Genomic DNA, 22,491 nt, shown 5'->3' on the forward strand with positions numbered 1-22,491 from the left:
ATTGATGCAGAGAAGCTGCATACAAAATAATCCTCCAATGAAAATCCCAGCTGTTCAACTGATGGCGGCCCTTTACCAATGAGAATTTTACTGACCAAAATCGTAATTACAGATGCAAGAGAACTGACCAATGAGAACACTGATTCCCACTACTGACAGCTATCTTGCTGTTATATTACATACAGAGAAGATTGTGTTAGTTTGGCTTCATTATATGACACTAGAATCAGACATAGAAATAAAGGACAGACTTATTCAGTGCAGGGAAACTGTGCTTAATGCCCTCCAATTGTAGAAACAAGGAACAGGGAGCTAGATTTATACAGATCAGATGGGTTTCTCGTTGGAGGATTATTTTGCATTTTAATGCAGTTGCCCTGGAGAGCTGGATCTTCCTATCATTTGCATGTTAGTGTGACAACATGGCTACCCACACTGGGAACTCCCTCTTGTTTTTGGTGGCATAGTGCCTGTCAGGAGCATTTTTGCATTAAATGAAATTGTTTCCCCCAACCAGAGTGTGGGCTCTATAATTCTGCACTTCCAGTTGGGTAAACAATTTTCCACTGATAGTTGCCCTTTAATAGCAGCCACAGGGCTGGTATGTAGTTGGGGAACATCACTGCTCAGCCCTAAAGTCCTGACTGTGAGTATTATGACTCAACCGTATGGAAGGCAGATTGGTTTGGGACCCCGGGCCTGATATAGCAGCATAGAGGCATATGGGGAAGAGAATAACACACCTTTTTTAATATTTCATTCACATAAATAACTCTCTAGAACAGAATGATTTGCACTGTCCACCTTTTTCTTGCAGATCAACTTCTGTTACAATGGTAATGTCTTACATGAAGCTCTTGGAGAATAGTAGCCATGAAATCAATCTGGAAGGGCCCCATCTGGCCCCTGGCCCTATAGCTGGTTAGATCTGTTGCACAGACTTTACTTGTGAACACCATCTGGTGTATGTGATTATCTTGCGCAGAGTGCACATGGGCATTTAGAGTTTAACATAATTAAAACACTTATTCCTCTCACTAATTAATATGACCCTACTAGTAATTAATAGACCTGCATTTTGCAGTCGCAAAAGATGAACTCTTTCGTAGGTAATATTATGTGCTATCTAACTTAGCCATGCCCTACTGATTACCCTACGCATTACTCATTTCTCTCCTCATCTTATTCTGTATATCCACACATCAACAATGTTCACACCAAGAGAGTATAAAACAAGCTCTGCATCTCTTTCAGCGGTTCTGCTCACTTAAGCTTACAATCCATGGAGGAGACACAGTTACATCAACATAACCAAAGGCTTTTTGTGTTCTCAGTAGTGGAGAAGCCAAACAAGCTTTCCCAACTGATTTAGCAATCTTATTCCCAAACTTTCTGTGGTCTCCATATCCAGGGTCAGACTGGCCTTCTATAGTATCAGTGGATATACCTGTAGGCCCCATCCAAGGACAATTTCCATCAGCCCATTCTTTTTTGCACCCAAGTCTATATGACACCTGTTACATTTTGCCCTAGCCACATTAAACAAGAAGGAAATGTTAAACCACTTGGGGGGAGGCATTTCAGCAGAAGTTCTTTGGTGTGATCCATCTTCCTCTTCTCTTTGCCGGGCATGGGCATGAGTGAATGGACATGAGTGAAAAAGCCAGTTTTAAGTTTGGCTTTCACTTTTCTGCACATGTGCCTGCCTGGACCAAAACGAGAAGAGGACAGAAGAATCTGAAGAAGATGGCACTGAGATTCTTCTGTGGAAATACCCTGGGCTGGTGCATATTGTAGCGAACAGAACATCGGCCCAGGGTATAAAGCAAACGATTTTAATCATCGGGGGGGGGGGGTGCCTAACATTTTAGAACCCCTCCAGTGATTTAAGCTTTAGTTCTCCTTTAATTGTGGTGAAAGTAGGCTCTCCATCATGTGAGATAGTCTGGCAAACCCTAGGAGCCCCAGTCCAACATCATTAATATAACATAATCTGGAGGATACAGCAGGCTGTGCTGCTGACTTGCTGAGCTCTGTATAGGAATGCAAAAAGTGAATACTTGAATCTCTGAGCTGCCCTAGAGGTGTGCACGCCTAGTGACCCCTGTTCTACCATGTTTACTCTGCAGGATAAAGGAGTGGTGCAAGATGAAGTGCAGAAAACAGTGCAAGAGCAGCAAATAAACTCGTAGGCTTTGCCCCCGCTCCTTGCACACTCTTATCTCAGGTTCAAGGCGCCAGGCGTGGAGAGAAGCACAAAAGTAAGAGTGAAAAAGCTGAGAATAGCCAACCGACTGCTAATATTTGACTTTGCCAAAAGCAAACTAATAAAAAGCTTTCTCTGCACTGCGCTGCTTGTGTTTATCAAAGCCACAGGAAATCAGGCTAGTTAAACATATCCAAGCCAGGTATCTTAACCCTGGAAATGCCGCAGGAGCTGACAGCCTACTGGGGGAATTCTTGGTGTTTTGCTCAATACCAATGTGCTGGATTTAACCCAAGACAGAGCGGACAATTTTAATATTATCCATTATTCATATATTTCCAAAGTAACTCTTCAAAAAACTTATACATCATTCACATTATTCCCTGTCCCAGTGGAGCTTACAATCTAAGTCACACACTCTATGGTTGCTTTCATGAGGAGGCAATTAACCTGCCTGCAAGATTAAAATAAGGTCACACTGTATTAACACAGTTTATTTGTTTTTGTGGAGGTCCAATGTGCTCTTGTCCAGAGTTTGTTGTATTTAACCACATACATTAAGTAAAAGGGACTAGGGCCCCATTAGGTCCCTGGTAAACCTTCAAACCCCTAGGAAGCCTCAGAATTCATAATGGGACATGGTTATAAAAGCTGCAAAGTTTGCACTTGGTCTAGTAACCCATATGAACCAACCATAATGATCACTAAATGCTACGTGCTGATGCAATGGATGCAAAATCAACTTTTATTATGTGACTCCATTAAACTAGAAGTGATGATCCTTATACGCAAGGCTTTCTTACTAACCTAAACGGACATAAGGTGCCATGCATATAGTAGATCATTCTAGCCAAATCTTTTGTTGTGCTTTACTCACCCTTTAATTGCCAATCCCTTTATGAGCTATGAGGGCTCATCACATTAACTATAATCCCCTACACTGCAGCCAATGCCCTCCAGCCTGGCAATCAGTGAGTTTAAGAGGCATAGCAATACTTGGGTGTAACTGCGTGGGACACGTCACTGCGCTTCCCGTTGGCATTTCAGTCTCATTTAAAGACCCTTAATGACTGGATTCATTAGAATGGAGGGTACGTTTAATGAAAGAATTTTTCCTTTTCCATTTGTTTAATGAAAGATTCACGTAAGAAGCATTTTCAGGCATAAATGTTGTGTTAAATGCTCAACGTTTACTTTACAAAAAAATTGGGAAGATTTGCTTGTTGTTCCTGTTTATTCAGATATGGGGCAACGTGAGTCACAGAATGGTTCCAGGAAAGTATATGTAGTTTATATAATGAATCCCCTAATGATGCAAACTACTTCCATAAATGATGCCATTTCAATGTGTTTTATCACAACATCGTATGACCCATGAGCGCAACCGCCTGCCCACATAATTGTTAAAAAAATGAATGATAGGTGTAGTTTTTTACCTGCTCTCAAAGCTGGCAACGGCCTGGGCAACAAAATGGCCCATGTTGCCCAATCTGCTATGCTTTACCATTGGCTGATCTGTCAGCTACAGTACAGCAGTGATCTGGAACTGTGGCTCCTATTACCTGACTTATGTACTCAAAGCCAAAGATTTGAATTCTTAGAGGCACTAATGTACTGCACCTTCTGTCGCCTGGCAGTCCATTAGCCAATCACAGGCCCTATTTGGAGCTCATGGTTAAGAGGTTGGGGAGTACGTAAAACGGTATGACCACCTATGAAAGTGAGCAGTAACCAATGGGTGTAATACAGGGGCGATGGTTTTAAGTTACAGTTTAAGTCGAAGTGACACTTCAGCCACATCAAATAACTGCAAGAACACAATTGTTTTTCAATACAAAATATTTATTAAACATATTGAACGTTTTTTCTAATTCACAGACAGAAAATACCTACACAAAACCAATGTGCTTATAAGGATTTGCCACAGTATTAATATTTATTAATGAGGGCAGAATGTGCCTAAATAGGGCAATAATTATGTATAAAAGAATGATTATAATAGAGACTTTTGCAAGGGGTTAACTTGAGGGACTTATTGATATTTCAGATTCAGCAACTTACCATATATATATATATATATATAGTCCCACAAACAAACCCATATATTGTATATATGTTGTGGTGTTGCCGCCTGCATTTCACCCATTAATATATATCTCTGGAAATGCTGTTTTTTACTGACTGTGAAAGTGCCAAAATGCTTTCTTGATTAAAGGATCTTTTACTCCCCAACCACCCTTCTACAAACACACAACCCTCCCTTTAACAAACACTTCATGCATCTTCACTTTCACTGGGCAATGTTAATATAGAAAATAGAAACCCAGAGTAGGGCTGAACTAAGGCTAGGCAAACATGGACCCTAAAAATTATGATTCCATTCCAGTGTCATGGGTTATCAGAACCTTGTGGTCATATGTGGTATCTAACCTTGGTCTTCACAAAAGCACGACTGCTAGGCCAAACGTATTTGAGACAAAGAATCTCTCTGCATACACCACCTGTAAGAAGAGAGAACAGGTCAGTTAGTGTTCAGTCTACCCAATCGTATAATAATGATGAACTGTTCAAAAAATGTTTAACCAACTGCTTCTCAAGGCCCACAACCTGCACAACTACCCTATCATGGATTAAAGGTGTCCATACGCTGGAATAACAGCTCATTTTGCAAGGTTGCCAAACGCAGATCTTTCCCCGATATAGCCACCTTGAGGTGGGTGATATTCAGTTGATCTGATTGTTTGCCCTGAATCATACTGTTATGATGTAGGTTGTCAGGGTGAGGATCGCATCAATGAGCCAATGCTCTCCTTGCATTGGCTCGTTGATGCGATCCTCACCCTGACAACCTACATCATAACAGTATGATTTGGATTTTTACACCTGCCTGATTTTTGCCAATAAACTGATGACTTTGTCCGTCTTTATCAGCCCGTTTATGACCACCTTATGTCACCAAAGTGGAGGGACTCTGCTTGAAGTCTGACCTTTCAACCACCCAAATTCACATATTGGGGCCACTTTCTTGGCCTAAACTTGCCGGCTGTGTTTCATGTTGGCTGTCATCTCTCATTTTCTCCACAATCCAAACACCGCAGTAAAAAAGATCCCCAGATAATAATCACATAGAGCAGTGCTGTCCAACTGGCGGCCCTCTGTGTGGCCCCCCACCTGCCTGGCTGCTTTGATGGCTTACTCTTGTGTAAGCTTTAAATGGGTATCAGGACTGAGATTAACTGCCCCCCCTGCATGGTTCTCACCTCAGATTCAGGATGTAATCCCCCTGTATTGTTTAAATATGTAATCCCCTGTGTTTTTCACACCTTTTAATCTCTGCATTGTTCACCCCCTGCAGTGTTCACACCTCAGGCTCAGGCTGTAATCACCCCCATTGTTCCCCTGTTCACACCTCAGGAGCAGTAGAAACCCACAAATAATCCCTGCACACTACAAAAAGAACATATACTGAGGTGGTACTTCAATTAAAAAGTTTTTTAATATATAGTTATTGTGCAGACTGTAGGAGCAGTGCCAGCATTGTGTCACTGTAGGCTGCCTGTGTGTGCCATACACACAGGCATCATAGGGCAAGCAGAATATGGCACACACAGGCAGGGTAGGGAAGGCAGAGTATGGCACACACAGAAAGAGTATGGCACAGGCAGAGTATGGCACACACAGGCCAAGTATGGCACAAACCAGCCAAGAATGGCAAACACAGTGAAAGTATGGCACACGCAGGCAGGGTAGGGAAGGCAGAGTATGGCACACACAGGCAGGGTAGGGCAGGCAGAGTATGGCACACACAGGCCAAGTATGGCACAAACCAGCCAAGAATGGCACACAAAGTGAAAGTATGGCACACAGGCAGGGTAGGGAAGGCGGAGTATGGCACACACAGGCAGGGTAGGGAAGGCAGAGTATGGCACACACAGGCAGGGTAGGGCAGACAGAGTATGGCAGGTTTTTGCTGTACTACAACAATTAATATGGGTATGGTCATGTGATAACATGGGTGTGGTTTCAAGTGGGTGCGGTTTCAAAAAGGGGAGTGGTCAAAACTGGCTTCCATTATCGGCCCTCCACCACGTAGGTCAGAAAAATTCCGGCCCTCGGTACAACAGAAGTTGGACAGCACTGACATAGAGGAATGAGTAATGTTAGGGGGCAGTTAGTCCTTAGGGAGCTCCAGTCATTCTCAGAACAACTCTGCATACAGCCATTCTTACTGTGATCAAAAACCACAAAATGTGCTTGCCATTTCCTAGCATGGGTCCAGTGCAGTAACCCATAGCAACCAATCAGATATTTAGTCTTATTATTCTGTCTACACTAAATAGAAAAACACTCTGCTCAGGGGCAAATATACACCCACATTATTAACGAGCGCCTACAGTTTGCCTTCACTTACAACAGATACTTTTACAAATGGTCACTCGTTTCTGAATGTTGAAATGTAGAATTGCGACATTCAGCAGTTAATTGCTTGAAGTGGAGCCATTACTTAATTTGAAGGTATTTTTCTACATTTTTTTAAAGAAATGTTTTAATTTCTTTTTCTCTAAGTTCCTGCAATTAATTCCCCCACATAGAGACAGCGGTTGTGCTGATGGTTTGGAATCTCAGGAGAAGCCCCAGTCATCAACTATGACCACACTACTGTTTTTAAGTAGAAAGATGTAGTACAAATCACATAATGAAGAAGTGAACTATCACTAAAAAAACATTAAGAAGGCACCATTTTAGTCTAAAAACATATTCTATAAAACATTTTTATTTTGCTAAGAGAATAGAATTAAAATATAACCTTTAAAAGTGAATGGGACGCTCAACAAGTGATGGTCCACAATTTGAACAACCAAGAATTAAATGAACAATGGTGTAGAGCAGTAACCTAATGCGCACAACAGCCCTTAGGCTAAAGCCACACAGGGCTTATTATCTGCCTGCATATAAGTGCAGACCAAGAATCAGATGATCTCAGGCATTAGCTCAGTTCTGTGTCTGCACCCAGAGCCACTGTGCTCAGTGGCCAACTCAGTGGTTCCAGGTGCTGGCAAAGAAAGCTGCAAATGAGTGCAGGGGCTGTTTTTCAGCCTGCATTTATACACAGGCCAATGTAAAGTCCTGTGTGGACTTAAGGTGGCCACACACGTGGCGATTTGCGATCGTTCGTGCGACCATCAGTCGCACGAAAGATCGTTAAATCCGCCACTAATCTTCAGGGCTAAAACGGCAGATAAGGAGGTAGAAACAATAGGATTTCTACCTCCTTCTGCCGATTCAGCCCTGGCGGCAGATTTTGCTGAGGCACCTTCTATGGCGCCCGATCAAAATCTTTTACCCTGGCCGATCGGCAAGTCGACCGATATCAGCAGCCTCCTGCGATATAGGTCGACTCGCCGACTTGCCATACACGCACCGAATATCTGACGGAACGAGGTTTCGTACGATATTATCGGTGCGTGTATGGCCAGCTTAACCCTTGAGCTGCTCTTACATATACCAAGTATAATGTGGCCCAGTGATCCCAACCAATAATCTTGTATTACAGGTATTGGTCAATTCAAAGATTGAGCTTGGTTGGAAATCTAACCTGCAGTTGCACAATATCTGTGAAGCAAAGAAAAGTAACAGCTCAGCTCGGGTACTGAAACCATTGGTTTGGTTGTCAGGAATATTGGTCAGATACTAAGCATAATTAGCCATAATGCAACAGGCATTATAAAGAGCACAACTGTCAAGTCAGTAAAAAGCCACACATATGGAGGTGAAATGTACAAACTTCACACACACCATGCCCCTCAGCATCAAACCAGAAACCCAGTGTTATAATGCAGCAATGCTCCTCACTGTGCCACAGAGCTGCCCCATGGTAAGAGGTATCTGAGTGGCAGCAAGGGCCATAATATGCTACAACTGAGAAATACAGGCCCAGTGAAAAAAGTGGATCCAAAATAGGTAAAAAAAAATGTAAGTTCTCTTTTGTTTTTTTTTTTAAGTAACATCACAAATCTATGGAAATAAATCATCACTTTGTGCCCATTGAGAAACCCACAAGAAATGAGCCTTACTGAGGTACCACAGGACTGAGTATTTAAAGCAAGTCCAGTAAGCCGACAGTGGGTGGAACAAAGCTGCATATCATAAGTTTGTTTAGAGAGACACAAGAGGCCACCACTCAGCCTGACAGGACTAACAAAGAAACGGAATCCCAAGTAAACAAGGGAATTAAAAGGGCTTCATTGAGGTTGCCAGGAGACTAGAATTCTTGGCTTAAGACTGCACTTGAAGCGCGCACGGTTTAATGATCAGGAAACCAACACAGGCTGCATCATAACAGCCGGCGCATATTGATTCCCCTACCCTTTGGCTGCCAGGGGTTTTTCAAACAAATACAATTGTACGCCACTCAAGAATTGAAAAGGGCTTATCTTAAACTCCATTACAGTTATGGGTTTTGGAAGGAAGTCTGGTGACTGAGGAATCCATGTTTACCTTAAGATGCAAGAACTCTCCAACCTTCTTCAAGATTCTAAGGCAGAGGCCTATTTTGCCTTTGGCCCCCCAATCATTTAGTCAGGTCCCCAGCACATAAAGAGGTTACAGATATATGGAAACATGATTATAATAACTTTTCCTATAGTTCTAGTGATATTTGATATCCAAGGCTCCCCCTCCAGCTGGTATGGGCCTCCTACCCAGGCCCTGACTGTGGATTCTGGCAAATGCTAGAGAGGCTGCTGTAAGATCCCATAGACCAGTGCTGTCCAACTTCTGTGGTACCGAGGGCCAGAATTTTTCCGACCTACGTGGTGGAGGGCCGATAATGGAAGCCAGTTTTGACCACTCCCCTTTTTGAAACCGCACCCACTTGGAACCACACCCGTGTTATCACATGACCATACCCATATTAATGGTTGTAGTACAGCAAAACCTGCCATACTCTGGCTGCCCTACCCTGCCTGTGTGTGCCATACTCTGCCTGCCCTGCCTGTGTGTGCCATACTCTGCCTGCCCTATGCTGCCTGTAGCCTGCTCCTACAGTCTGCACAATAACTATATATTAAACTTTTTAATTGCAGTACCACCTCAGTATATGTTCTTTTTGTAGTGTGCAGGGATTATTTGTGGGTTTCTACTGCTCTGAGATGTGAACAGGGGAACAATGTGGGTGATTACAGCCTGAGCCTGAGGTGTGAACACTGCAGGGGGTGAACAATGCAGAGATTAAAAGGTGTGAACAACACAGGGAATTACATATTTAAACAATACAGCCTGATTACAGCCCGAATCTGAGGTGAGAACCATGCAGGGGGGGCAGTTAATCACAGTACTGATACTATTTAAAGCTTACACAAGAGTAAGCCATCAAAGCAGCCAGACAGGTGGGGGGCCACACAGAGGGGGCCGCCAGTTGGACAGCACTGCCATAGACAGTCACTATTTAAGGTGACCATGCATGTTTTGATTTTAATCATCTCACCACAAACATTTGGATATTATCTGTACGTTTAAATGCAACAATCTAAAACTACCATTCAGATGGAAATCGTAGGATTAAAGTCCTACAATTAATTGCCAGACTTATGGTCTCAACGAAAATTGTTGGGACCAAAAATCAGAGCCCACACACAACCCCAAAATACACTTCTGTGTGTATGGCCAGCTTTAGTTTAGTGGACCTGTGGGGGACTGTTTGGGCCTCTGTGTACTTAGAATGCCAGAGTATATTTTCAATCCCAGTAAAGGCAAACTGGAAATCTGGGCGGCTAAGTGGCAGATGAGATTTAATGTGGATAAATTTAAGGTCAAGCACCTGGGATGTAAAAATGTGCAGCCACTTATACCCTTAATGGGACTGCACTAGGCAAATCCATAATGGAGAAGGACCTTGGAGTCCTTGTAGATAATAAGCTTGGCTGTAGCAAGCAATGCCAGGCAGCAGCTGCAAGGGCAAACAGGGTTTTGAGCTGTATTAAAAGGGGTATAGATTCACGGGAGGAGGGGGTTATTCTTCCCCTTTACTGAGCGCTCCATCTATAACCGTTTTGGTCTCCAGTGCTCAAATGGGATATTACTGGTAAGAGGTATGGAAAGTCTCTGTTATGGGGAATAACTGACCAAACTGGGTCTGTTTACACTAGAGAAGAGGCACATAGTTATCAACGATAACTATGTATAAATATAAAAGGGGATAATATAACAATCTTTCTAATGTCCTTCCAGCGGACACAAGGGCACCTTAGGTTCCACCTAAATATTCAGAAAAGGTTTTGGGTTTTTTTGCCTTCCTCTGGATCAACTAGCAGTTAGGCAGGTTATATAGCAGGCTGAACTTGATCAAAGTCTTATCAACCTAACTTATTATGTTACCAAATCCCAAAACACAGGACAATTTAGGACATTACCCCAAGTTCGCCTGGCCAGGCCAAGTTATGCACTCATCCAGGTTCCTTTTCTGCTGGGCTTACTGGATAATAGACTAATAGGAGGTATAATATTGACTGTGGATGCAGATAATCGGAAGCAATCTTCATTTGATAAAATATAAAAAATTCAGGTAGCCATTTTGCTTTGAATCAAGGCAAATCATTTTGCTGTCACACTAGGGATGTGTTTTCCCTTTAGGTAAATTAACAGGTTGCACAATACCAACAATGTTTATATAAAAGGCTTTCTTGTGTCATATTTACTTGTAGAAAATGTCTCCAACTGTCTGAATTGATCAAAAGCAATTGCTCGGCGCTTGGCTGAGGCACAGTGTTTGCACAGGGTGCAGTAATGTTTAATAGATACGTCAGAGCCCCTTAGGAAACGTTAGGGGACCATCAATCATGATAAAAAAAAGCCAGATATATAAACTGAAAACCAAAAAAGCCAGTGGTCACCATGCACAGATATATGAATGGGACACTCTGTACAATACGCTAATCAGTGGCAGCAGGGTCGCTGGGCTTAGCCTTAATCCTATTGCACATTCCTCTTTATGTTTTGCACTCTAAGTTGCATACTGTACCGGAGAGCCTTTTCCTGCTGTATGGCTGTGCTTCGTAATGAGGTGAGTTTTAAAGCAGATATTAACCAGTCAATGACTCTCTATGTAGAACAAGGGTGCTCCCATGTTGCACAGATCCATTGTTAATACCAAGCAAGCAGTTTATCTGCAATGATAGCGAGGCTGCTGGGCGTCCAGATGTTGGAAGCTATGGGTAACATCTCAACACAGCAAGCAACATGGCACATTATAAAACGGAAATCCAGATAAATTAGGTCCTCTTTACATTATAACCTACACAGTTTCCAGATTTCTATGAAGCTACTAAAATCTCTCCAGGCAAGTACATTAGTTAGCTTCAGGAAAGCGTTGGATGCCTTTTTAACATGGAAGAGAATAGAGGGTTACTGAAATGGGCTCATAGATGGGCTCCTAGAAAGGAATTTCTTCCCCCTTTTAGGCAAATTGGAAAGACTTCCGAGGGGGTATTTTCACCTGTTTGTTTCAGCCAGAGGTTAGGTAAGTTTCACTTGGACAAAGGATTTAACTTTACTATAGGCCTGATATTATCATCCGCAGATGGAATTTGTTGCCCAGCCAGGTCAATATCTAATATGATCACAATAAGATTTTATTATGGAGGTTATTCTTTTAGACCCATGCAAGGGCCAGTTGGCTGCTAGGCAGTAGTGGTTGAGCTGTAAGCCAATATCTGCCACTGCTTGGGCAACTCAGTGGCTCTATGTTTCTCTTTGATTGAGAGTTGATCAAATAAACCATAAGGCCACCAGTCTAATTATTTATAATGAGAGGTTTGTATGTATGTAATATATGTATACTTTTTTTTTATATAAGGCTGTAAGTGGATTTAAATGATTCCCTGTATTTTATCAAAGTTATTTTTTCTATTTTATAGGACAAATACATAAATGGAATGCCTTCATGCTCACAGAAATAAAGAAAGAGCATAGGAGAAAGAGAATTCTGTGACATTGCCAGGTAGATATGCAATGCTCACCTGCAATGTGAGAACCTAGTTTACTTCATACTCTATTTGCCGTTTCCTTATCAGCTGACAAGGCCGAATTCCCAGTGTACTGAACCACCTAGCTTCTCAGGAATAATTTGGTTAAAACTTTCCAGTGACTCTACAAACCCCAATTTAATAATGAAATATCTATCAAGGTACAGCCAGGGCTAGGAGAGAGGGGACTTTGGAGATGCAAGAAGGCTGGGGCCTTAATTTGAGAGGAATACAATATATGGGTTAGTTTCTTGGAGGAGTTCAACAACAGCTAAAAAGTTGCAGGTTGGACATCCCTGATGTGAACAATAAATGTAAATATATTTAATACAAAATGTCTTTTGTACTCCACATTGTATCAACATTTTCCATCTTAGAGGTCTTACCCTGAATGATTTATTGCATTCCACAAAGTGTGTTTGTGGTTCTTAGTGTGTGCAGGAATGTAAGTTTGTTCCTGCATGTACAACCTTGTTAATGTGTGTGTGTGTGTGCAAGTGTGAGTTTGTTAGTGGGAGTCAGTAGCGTAACTGCAGGGGGTGCAGAAGGTCCAATTTACAGACATCCCCTCCCGGTGGCCCATTGGGAGTCTTTAGGTGTCTTTTAGTTTGCAAATGTGTGTATGTGAGTGCTTATGTTTAAATGTTTACATTCTTTCCCATGTGTGTCTGTCTGCGTATGTGCCTGAGAGTTTGTTAGTGGCTGTGTGAGGCTCTGTAGGTTTGTGAGTAGGCAGTAATGACCTTGTATCTCCCCATTTGGCTCTGTGGTGTGTACATATACACACAAGCTTTGGCGGCTTTCTGGCCCAGCTGTCTGTCTGACACTCTGCTTTCCATACAGGGTAAGTAAGTAAATCTGTTAATAACTAACCCCCGTCTGAGACAGGTGCTACAGGCTTAGCCCTAGGTGCAGCTTGACTCATTTCCCAGGTATGGCTTAAATGTAATGAGTAATAAACCTTTGCTCAGAAGGACCAGACCACCTCGTTAGTGTAGCTGGCTGTGTAATGCATCTAACGAGCTGATAATTTAGGAGTTTATTCTTAAAAGTGTTTTGGATTTGGTAGGCTTCCATTCTATTAACCTCTTACCTGGAGGATATATGTTGCCCAATTGGATTTTTGCACACCGGTGTATATAATTTAAGTAATGCATTTCTAGAACGAGCTTGAGCTGATCCTGAGAACTACGTGCCTAACTCTGGGGCCAGACAGGAGACTTTCACACGGTACTTAAGCATCACATGAAAGTCCCTGTACGTGAAATCTTTCCAGGGCCTTCTCCACTGTTGCGGGATCTCCCCTGTGCCATCTTTAGGTGCAATCTGTGTCCGTCCCAACCCCTCTGGTGAGGAGTCTTCATACTCCACCCATCTCAGACACCTCCATAGACCAAAAAGTTTTCAAAATGTGGTATTGGGCAGTTTTTTGGAAGAGCCCAGTCTGGAGAAAACTAGGGTGAAATCTAGGTGTTCTGGAAGCCAAGCTTGATAGCCAATACAGAGTTTTTGGAAAACAACCTTTTGGGATGACCGATAAATTACAGATAAAGCAACATTTTAAAATATCTAAAATAAGCTAAGGGAAGCTTTGCCCGATACTGGACCTAAAAGGGCTCAGAAGGAACATATAAACTCTAAGCAGATATTGACCTGGTAGGAATCTAACCTAAGGTCTGTGAGGCAGCAATGACAGCATGAGTCTTTCAGTCGGAGGACCCCTGTCCCTTTTATGGCTAATTTACAAAGGCACAGGATCTGTAAATCTGTAAATGTTTTGTCATGCTCTACAAGACAAATATAAAAACGGGCAGAAATAATCCCCACTGCTTCCCAGTGTTGGACTGGAGACCAAGGGCCCATCAGAGAACCTGACCTCAAGGGCCCTGCCAGCACTGACCACTTCTCCCCACTAGTGATGAGCAAATCTGTCCAGTTTCGCTTCGGCAAACAATTCCTGAAACTACAGAAAAATTTGTAAAGGTGAAAAATTAGCGAAATGCGGGTGTTGCTTGGGTTTTTTGTCACATGCGCCCATTTTTTAAACACAAAACAATTCGTCACTACTCCCCACCAGTGACCACTCCTCATTCCCCTTACCACCAGCAGCAACCACCACCTACTATTGCAGCCTCCCACCACTGCAAATACCCATCAGGTACGCGCATATCTGTCGCACACATCCCAAGTCATGTGACCAACCAGAATTCCTTCTAGTGCCCAGTGCTTCTTCTCAATTGTTTGGTAAAACCAGTACTAGCACTTGTCTGAAAATTAGAGCCTCAAATACAATAACGCTAAATAAAATGAAGAATCATCTTTGTAAAGTAATGCAGAATAAGATGGTGCTATATAAAGAATAATTGTATTTAATCAGATTTAAGAACCCAACACTACTAGTTGTTAACAGAATAAAAGCAGATGATACCATCATATGGTTACAAGAAACTATGCTTCCTCCTTCCCCCTATAATTTAAATCACACATGCAAGCAATATGGCATCTCCTATGTGTATAAATGCTAAAAAACAGAGAAACTGTGTTCTAAGCACATAATCACATATGTATTACAGTAGGATGTCTCACTCTTTAAAAATAAATAACAATTCAATTAATAAAGGGGTTCATGTTTCAGTTATGTGGCATAATGCCCATCATAGTCAAAATCGATGGTCTCATTGGTCCGTTTAATCTTCACTCCCTACATAGCCATATTGTACAACAGAATATAATATAATGAAAATGATAGAATGTTCAGGTAGATGACTTGGATGACTCAGACATTTAAAACAAATAAATACAAAAAGAAACAGCCAAATTGTGGTGAAATAAAAGCCAGTGTGGATATAAAAACAAGTAAATATTACAATAATATTAACTCAAGGCAGAAAATAGCTACATAGAATTAGAGTGCAGTCACATGACTTTTTGGGAAGGGAAAAAGTCAGACCTTACAACTACGAATCAATATTATCAGTGGCAAATTCACCAGAAACTGCTGAGTGAGAACAAGAAAACAGTAAAGATTTTAATTAAAGTTCTTGGTCTTACTGACTGCAGCAAAACTTTAATAAACAATGTTCTATTAGATTCCTGACTGACAGAAGAGAAATAATAGAACATGGTTGGCTGATATAACCATGCCTACAGCAACAGGCCAAAACTGCATCCACCCAAAGATATTTATAATTTTAAAAAAAATTCTAATGCTAGCTGTCAAATCAATGTCTTATTTAGAAAGCTCTGTTCTCCTTACTAATCAATACCATCCATGATGATCACAGAAATAACATAATAAACAAAGCTGTTGTCTTGGGTGAAATGGTGTAAAATGTGTCAAAAATGCCACCGCTCAATACATGTTTGCTGTTCCTAAATAAATTATGGAAAATAACAAAATCAAACATTCAGTCTTCTTATTCTTATGTTGTACTGTCATGGGGTTATATTAATGCTAATGATAAAATCATAATGGGGGCCAGGGTAGACTTGTCGGGGAAGGGCTGGATCAATGTGCTGCTCTTCTTCTTATCTGACAAGATTTTGCAATATAAAGAGTATCACGATTTCAGGCAGATGTTGGTCAGACAGGACGTCAGGGAGGCCCCCATATCTGGGTTAATAAACTGCCTACTGGTTCTATAGAAGTAGTGGCTTTTATCAGCTGGCTGGTCAGTATGGATCATCCTATAAACAATCCTACTATTTTACCTATTGTTCAGACTTGGTGAAATATGGTCTTCTAGTTGCATAGTCAAATTGCAAATTCTAGTCTATGCACAAATAGGGGCACATTTACTAACCCGCGAACGGGCCGAATGCGTCCAATTGCGTTTTTTTCGTAATGATCGGTATTTTGCGATTTTTCGGAAAATTGTCGCGACTTTTTCGTAGCCATTCCTAATGTTGCGCAAAATGTTGCGATTTTTTCGTAGCGCTGCGACTTGAGTACGAAAGATTCGGATTCATTCAAGCTTCAGTATGGTGACTTTTCTTGGGCCAGGTTGGAGCTGCAGGGTGCCATTGAGTCCTATGGGAGGCTTCCAAAATCATGCTAAGTCTGAAAGTTTCGCCCGCCGCTAACGAGCGCTCAATACGAAAAAGTCGCGACAAGATACGAGCGAATCGTAATGGCTACGAAAAAGTCGCGTTTTTTCGCGCAAGTCGTAATGGTTACGAAAAAGTTGCGACAATTTCCGAAAAGTTGTAAAGGTGACGAAAAAATCGCAAAAAATACGAAAAAGTCGCAAAATGTTCGTTTTCCAGTCGGAATTTTTCCAATTCGGATTCGAATTCGTGTCTTAGTAAATCAGCCCCATAGTGTTGCCCAAAACTACTCCTGCTTGATTTCTTCAGTTCCAAAATATACTTTGTATCCATAGTAGACCTTTTGTGCCTATGGTTGTTTACTCCTATATAGAAACATTCTGGAAGACCTTGTTAACCTGTAATACCTTAACACCCCTTTGACATTTCTGTACGATCACTGCCGCTGATATCTAAATATAACTTTTCCTGGTTTCTAACTAAGCGCATAGAACAATCAGTAAAATAAATTTACCCTCCCCTCAGGGTAAGGATGACACCTGTGTTTATGGTTAAATTGACTTCAGAATGGAAAAAGAAAACCCTGATTCTTGATGTAACAGTTGTTTTGATGAATGCATTGAGAAAACTAATCTCGAGGTTGCATATTTTTACAGTCTTAACCCTTGATTTGACTAAACTCTGTTTTCCATTCTTAGTATCATAGTATCATATCCCGACTCACCATCGATGGCCATAAACTTCAAATTAGGTGGGATTAAGGAAAGAAAAACAGCCATTTAACAACACTATTGCTTTCCTTCTCCTCTTGTGTCAGAGTTTAAGTGGCATTTCCTTGCTGTACCCTGGGCAAAGCTCATGTGACTCAAGATCTGGAACCCCATGTGGTGTATAGAACAGATGGTGGAAGTGCCAGCATTACGCTCAGAACCATTTATCAATCTGATGTCTCGCTGTGCGCCCCTGCTGTGCATGTTGGCATGTTGCAAATAAAGGATAATGTAACGGCTCATTGGTATCACCATGACAAAATGATAATTACAATCAGATTCATAGGAAAAAATAAGTTCCTTCCTTCAAGAATCAGCGCTCGTCTAACTGGCCATGACCAACATCATGATAGTCCTTTCATTACCTTAGATGTTTGTGGTATATCTCATAATCAGTGGGTTACATTAAACATACATTTTTTAGCTCTTTAAACACTAAAGAAAGTGTGTGCTCCAAAGCAATTCAGAGACTTGAACTTAAACTCTACAAACTCACCCAGAATCAGGACAATTCAACAGCCAACCCGAGCACAAGGTTGGGTGAAGAGGGGTACTTCCTGACCCCAAAATGGAAATTACAATCAATTTTCTGTAAATCATATTTACCGTATATACTCGAGTATAAGCCAATCCGAATATAAGCCAAAGTACCTAATTTTACCTAAGAAAACTGGAAAAACTTATTAACTTTAGTATAAGCCTAGGGTGGGACATGCAGCAGCTACTGCTAAGTTTCAATAATCACAATAAAAACCAATAAATTACATCAATTGAGGCATCAGTGGGGTATATGTTTTTAAATATTTATTTAAAAGAAAAACCGTAAACTAGCTCTGTAAGTGGAGAAGAGGGTCAACAAAAACAATATGAGTACTACCCCACGCTCATTGCGCATTGGCAAACTGGCAGCAGACCCAGTCCCGGAGGACACGTAAGGGGGAATAAGTATTGCGTGGGCCAGGACACTGGAGGGTCTGGTTGCAGGTGGCCTAATTTGCACACAAAGGACAGAGGGTGCTAGTCTGGAGGGACCCATGACACCCGACTCGAGTATAAGCCGAGGGTGACTTTTTCAGCACATTTTGGGTGCTGAAAAACTAGGCTTATACTCGAGTATATACAGTAAATAATTGAATTTGACAAAATGCAGAACTATGTCCCAACTGAAATCACTTAAGCCGAAAAGAAACACAGTAGAACCTCCATTTTACATTTTTCAGGGGACCAGAAAAGAATGGTGTAAAATCCAGAAAAAAATGTAACAATTAGGAAAATACTTCATGCATAAGTGGGGCCTCAAAAAGGTGTAAAATGAGGGGAAACTTAAAAACATAGTATGTAAAACTGAGGTTTCACTGTACATGTAGTACCACCGGGTATATTCAGAGCCAGCCTTTTGGGTTTTATACACAGAGGGAGTCACAGGGATGGGAGCTGCCAGACTAACCAGTCTCTTGATTATATAGCATTGCCACATACAAACATGCATGTAAACTGAATAGTTTCCATTACATATACATTTTTAGCATTGCTGACCCCGTAAACAGAAACTGATTAACATTCCTCGTGTCTAATGCAAATAAAAACCTAGAAAACAATGGGGTAGGTAGGACATTATTATTCTTTCTGAGCAACATTACAAAGGGAACTTAGCACAATGCAGCACTGGACAGTTACTTTTTTTCAGTGGATACTTTTATGGAACACTTATATAAGGATTATGACCATCCGACAAGCAGATTTTATTTTCAAATATTCTCTCGTAACATGTAAATTATATTTCCCTGCATGTGTTTATGGGTGCATATGAATGAGAGCTGCCATGCATGTTTTACAGAGATGGGTGGCAGTTACGGATGGTCCCAGGTATAGTATAAATCTCCATTTGATGGAGAGAGCACATGTAGTACATGAAAATAACCTATAGTTCTGTACAGAGAGACGTGACTTGATATAATAAATGACAGTTTTGAAAGATGCTAATAAGTTTGACACCATCTTTGAAAACATAACAGGTATTTTGTTGCATCTTTGATGCTCCCTATATTACTCCTGTCACTAAGTTGTTAGAAATTTCCATTCTGCGATGGAAACCTAGATCTAACACTGCCCCTAAGGAACATCTGAATTAGTTTTGTTTACTCTCAACATGTCGGTTGCCATTCTATAATGAGAAAGAATCTGTTGCCAAAACGCAGAAAGCTCTTACTGTACGACATCTGTGTTTATAATCCATCACTGTTCTGCACTGTGGTACATCTTGGCACTTTATCATTAATGGTGAAACCTGGGTGCTAATTGATTCCCTATGTTTGTTTCTACAATGTGAGCCCCTCTGGTTTCACACTTGTCTTATTGGCCCTAAGCTGGCAGTCCATCTCCCTCATGGGTGTGACTGACAGTCTTGGTATGAACCCAAGGGGGGCATCTGAGCAATAGGCAGTCTGGGGTATTTTACCTGTGGCCCTTCAGCAATTGCACCTGGAGCACCGTAACAGCGGTCTCTGTATTAGTAATTTAACAGTATACAGGTATAGGACCCATTATCAAGAATGCTCAGGACTAAGGGAATTCTGGATAAGGGGTCTTTCCGTAATTTGGATTTCCATACCTTAAGTCTACTAAAAAACCAATAAAACATTAATTAAACCAAATAGGATTGTTTTGCATCCAATAAGGATTATTTATATCTTATTTGGGATCAATTAAAAGGTACTGCTTTATTATTACAGAGAAAAAGGAAATCAGTTTTAAAATTCTAAATTATTTGATTAAAATTGAGTCTATGGGAGACGGGCTTTCTGTAATTCGGAGCTTTCTGGATAACAGGTTTCCGGATAAGGGATCCCATACCTGTACTAAGCGTCGTCTCATCCTATTTTAAACAGTTATTTACACCACAGTTGTGTTCATTAAAGCTTTAGCAATTAGATAAACAGAGTCTGAGTCTCATTTACCTTTAGTGGCCACAGTGCTAGGAGCAGAATCATATGCAAGTTTGCCCATACATAAAAGATTGCACCTGTGGGTCTGTGCCTAGCAGCAGTATACTCATTGTGGCTATTACTATGACTGATGGCACAGCATACAGAAGAACATGGCAGCCTATATACTTTACACTTGCTATTGGCCATCTGGCATGTACAGGGCTCCCTCTCTGAACTGTGGCCCTTATTCTGTGCCAGCAAAATGCAATAGAGAAGCATGAAAGTATATACAGGTATAGGACCTGTTATCCAGAATGCTCGGGACCAAGGGTATTCCAGATAAGGGGTCTTTCCATAATTTGGATCTCCCTACCTTAAGTCTACTAAAAAATCAATAAAACATTAATTAAACCCAATATTATTGTTTTGCATCCAATAATGATTATTTATATCTTAGTTGGGATCAAGTACAAGGTACTGTTTTATTATTACAGAGCAAAAGGAAATCAGTTTTAAAATTTTGAATTATTTGATTAAAATGGAGTCTATGGGAGACGGGCTTTCCGTGATTCGGAGCTCTCTGGATAACGGGTTTCTGGATAAGGGATCCCATACCTGTACCTATGCCTCGCTTTCTAGTGATACCAGTACTACTTGTGCTGTACATACAGCTTGCATCTATCAGTGTGTTCAGAATTTTGTAGTGCAGTACCCACAATTGGGGCTGGGGCAGGAAAAATGCATGGCAACTCACACCGACTTATTGCCCTTCATAATTTGAGCCATAAACTAGGTTGTGTATGTGACTGTTATTTGTAAAAAGTAGGTATTGCACTGATTCTTTTTAAATCCCACTAAGAGAACTGTTAGTGGAAAGATGCCAATCTTTATATGTCCCTTTAGGTCACCAACTGGCCCTTGAACCTCTGATACCAAGGACAGGAATCCCAGCATTTTTCTACTCATTCAAGACTCACTGAGCAATGTATAATACCACGCACTGCTAGTCACCCATATATTATTTTCAGTACCAAACACTGACATTTTTGTTATGGGTAAACACAAATAGGTTTAACTGTACGATCAAGAACATTTTGCAGTTGTTGCAACTATCAATGGTTTTAAAGTTATTTGGAAGTGTAATTGCTATTTTTAGAATCTTCTGACTCATGAATCAATGTACAAAGTAGGGCTTAGAGAAGCGCCCCCTTCATTGTTCCAAGAGCCAGAAGACTTGTTTGATGAATGGGTAGGGCTAGTGTTGCCGATGGGAAGTGGCAGAGCTAACCTAAGGCCTGATACAAAGCTTTATCGATTCATTAAACAGGGAACCCCCACTGACCACAACTAAACAGCTGGCCATCTTTTTGCCCCAACCCAGTGCTCCACTTCTATTGAAAAAAGGCCTAGGATATTTGGTTGCCGAGGGCAGCAGCTTCATCCTGTCCTTATGTGGGTACATGAAGTATACCAGTTTTAATCCATTTTTACTACTCAAGCGACCCTAGCCCCAAGTCAGTGCAAGGACTCACTAATTATAAACCACTATACTGCCTGGGATACTTTTCTATCTATGCACTGCTGCCATCTTCAAGAATTTCCCAGAGTTCCTTTGTGGTTGTCCAGGACCAGTGAATATTCTGTAACAGCTGCAAGGGATACTTGAGAAAACCTTCAAGATGGCAGTGAGGAAAAGTACCCAGAGCAGGTGGTTTTTCATCGCAAGCAGAGGTTTATGATTATATTGTCTAGGTGGGAGCCTAACAAAATGGCACCCCTATTGGAATTAAGTTTTCCTTCTGAAAATAAATGGAAGATGAGCACAGTTGGTATATTGGCTTTGTTTTCTTTGGTTGCGATGTCTTAACTAGAATAACTGGCCCCATCCCTGAAACAAATATCTGTTTCAAACAGAAGCCCAACTGGGTCACATCTCAGAGACTGCTGGAAAAATGTGAAAATACCAACATAATACTCCCAGAATCCTCAGCCAGTCGCTGGCAGCATATGCTATGGAATCATTCATTCAAATTCAAGGCATACTTTTTTAATTTAGGAGCCCAGCACCTTAGAACCAGGACCAGGCAGTGCATTTGAAAAGCAGTTTGCTAGAGGGCAGGGTTCCTTTAAATGTGCTTATTTAGATGGAATGCTGCTCAGAGGGAGTTAATGAGATGAAACTGCTTTCACATATTACGTCTGAGAAATAATTTTATATCTCTGAGCTGATTTGTATTTGTAGGGATTACCAGCATAAGTACAGATGTATTTTTCTCCTTTTCTAACCATAAGATGATTAAATTCCCCCCTCCCAACCACCCACGATACATATACCCCCTCGTACTGCTTTTTTTCTCTCTCTTTATCCATATGTGCAAATGAAATGTAGACAAGACCAAGCCTGCCTGAGTGGAGAGTGAAAAAAGTTCCATCATAACCTAATATCAGGCTCTTGCAAAAACATTTCACCTGTCAAAAGGTTTAACTGATTGTTATAGTTCATTTATAAAGATGCCGTT

The 22,491-nt window shown here is 41.2% G+C and overlaps 1 long non-coding RNA gene across 1 annotated transcript in view; it reads right to left on the reverse strand.

Annotated features, from left to right (window-relative positions):
* Positions 1-4,030: 4,030 nt before the first annotated feature.
* Positions 4,031-22,491, reverse strand: part of LOC108644523 — an 81,829-nt gene continuing 63,368 nt past the window's right edge. The window contains exon 3 of the long non-coding RNA XR_001923251.2: positions 4,031-4,707. This is a non-coding gene — a long non-coding RNA (uncharacterized LOC108644523). The remainder of the gene's footprint in view (positions 4,708-22,491) is intronic.

Source organism: Xenopus tropicalis, chromosome 10 (assembly GCF_000004195.4).
Source record: "Xenopus tropicalis strain Nigerian chromosome 10, UCB_Xtro_10.0, whole genome shotgun sequence".
NCBI lineage: Eukaryota > Metazoa > Chordata > Amphibia > Anura > Pipidae > Xenopus > Xenopus tropicalis.